Source organism: Talpa occidentalis, unplaced genomic scaffold (assembly GCF_014898055.3).
Source record: "Talpa occidentalis isolate TD23 unplaced genomic scaffold, MPIMG_talOcc4v2.1 talOcc4.11, whole genome shotgun sequence".
NCBI classification, from domain to species: domain Eukaryota; kingdom Metazoa; phylum Chordata; class Mammalia; order Eulipotyphla; family Talpidae; genus Talpa; species Talpa occidentalis.
Genome location: NW_023601104.1, coordinates 58,389,065 through 58,391,615, shown reverse-complemented (window position 1 = coordinate 58,391,615; position 2,551 = coordinate 58,389,065).

Below are 2,551 nucleotides of genomic sequence, written 5' to 3'. Positions count from 1 at the left end.
TAATAATAAACCTAAGTTATAGTGTTCATTATATCATAAGTAAACACCATTTTCTACATGCCAATTTTATTCTTCATGTTTTACTAATTTCTAGGTAAAAAAAAAGTGGAATGGTATGAGGTAACACATCATTATGTTGACAACAATTACATGCTCTTTATTTGATTTTTTGTTTTGTTTTGTTTTGGAAAAGCTGAATGTCTAAGTTCTGTCCAAAGTAGTATAAGAAATCAATAAATAACTTCTTTAAGAAATAGACTCCATATGGCCTGGGGTTAGGTAGAAACTTGGGGTCAACACTTAGGCTCTAGTGTTAAATGGTCCTGGGTTCAAAAACTGTCCTTATGTTTACTAATGTGCTATTTTGAAAAATTAATTTATCTGTAAATGTCCTCATCTTCAAAATAAGAAAATTGTTGAGAAAATTAAATGAGATAACGTAGAGAGAGTCTTGCACAACAGCATATGCACTTAATAAGTGCTCGATTTTGTTATTGTCGACAATTATATTCCCAAAGGTACCAATACTGTAAGGAAAATAACCTTGAGGATGGGAAGCAACTACAACTAAAATTAAAATTTATGCTTTGTTGTAGGGATTACCATTTTTCTTCCATTTTTCTTTTACCTACTCAGTTATATTGGTTTCACAAGGGAAACAAAGTCAAATTAAAAAAAAATAACTGAAAAATGTTGTCATTTTTATATGCATGAACTATCCAGTGTTGCTAAAATATGTGTTTGCTGAGGGAGATGCTGTAATGAGAAATACAATTACCTTTACACAATTCACTATTGAGTGAATGTAACTAATTTCCAAAATAGTTTTTATAAGAGGCACTTGCTATATATAATGATCCTGACTGATTGGTATAGGGTGTAATTAAAATAAAGTGATTTATGCTATTAGTTAAGGTAGCCACTTATTTGGGAGGCATTAATAAAGTCTCTGCATAAGAGGCAAGGATAGAAAAAAGTCCAACTTCAAAAAGAGGCCAAGCCCAAACTAACACTAATAGGTAACCCTCACTAATACACCTGTGAAAGTAGCATAAATTCAGGTGCTTAATTGAACCATCTGAGATGTTCCTGGACTCTCTGCTCATGAAGTTTCTGAAGCCTTCCTTAGATTTTGGTGAAATCTGCTGATGTCTTTTGTCCAGAGAAAGCAGTGTTCCCGTCCCTGCCAACTGAATCTTGTTTGTTGGACCCAAACAAGGTCCACTCTCATAGCTGGTCTCTGAAACGTCATCTTAGAGGTTTGTGGCTCCTCCCTCTTTTACTATCAATCGAATTGTATGAGTGCAATGTGGATATCAGCTATTATAGTCATAGCGTAATAATATATGATTGACTCGAGTCATAATTGAAACCTCTCCTCTCCGGTGGAAGCACATTGAGTTCCAAGCGCCATATTATAGCTTTGGACTAATGGGAGGAATTCAAGCTGTGCTACAACTGGGTGGTTTGCAGCTTGGCAGCAGGCAATGTTTAGATCTGTATTTTTTTTGAAGAATAGATGTTAAACAGAAAAGGGCAGGCCTGCTTGGACACCAGAATTTAATGTTGTGTGCTGTGGAAGTGAACCAAAAACCAGGAATCTGGAGACTGATTACCTAAGGTGGGAATCAACATGAACAGGAAAGAGGATGCCAAACGCAAATAGAATTTCTAAGATTTGCTTGCTCAATAATTGAAATCCAGTCTCCTTAGTTTGACCTGAATTCAAGGGTCCCTCTCTAGTCTTTTATAATCTTCCAATGTCTACTTTGTCTCCTTTATCTATATTCCTGCCAACTGAACTAATCTTTTTCAAACATGCATCTTTGACTATGCTTTCTCTGCCTTGAAAATTATCTTCTACCAATGTGATATGGTCAAATGCTACCCAAGATTGAAGAGTTTGATGAATAGTTACTTTTCATCAATCTTCCTCATTTCCCAACCCTTTACTTTTCCAGTGACCCAGAAAGCCTTTGGCAGGAGTGATTTATGCTTTTCCTTTAGTCCGATACATTTCACCTACCTTTTAAAAAAAGTATTTAATACATTTGATCTGTTACTAGCTTAAAGTTCATTTTTCATGGAAATAATAAATAAGTTATAGATAAAAGAAAGGAGTGGTGATTCTCCTTGAAGCAATCAAAATAGTTCCTTGGAGGAGTTGTATTTTAACTTAGGTCTTGAGGAATAAAAATAATTTGAACTAATGGAAATGAGAGAGAAGATTGGTCCAGGTTAAGAGAATAGATTGAGCAAAATGACAGAGGAAAGGCTAAGTGTTATCAGAGAATAGTTAAAATAACACAGAGTATTGGCTAGAAGGCTGTGAGATATAACTTTAAAATAAAAATTTAGGGCTAGATCTTGCTCTTTACTAACAGAGCTATATATTTTGTTCAACCTTGTTTGCCCAGTGCTTTGCAGAATGTTATTTAGTGTCTCTTATCTGCTTTCTCAGCATCCATTTTTCCTGTAGTTTTTTCCTTTCCTGGTCATCCATGATCCATCTGCAAATGAATGATTTTCTAGAATACAAATCTGATCCTAA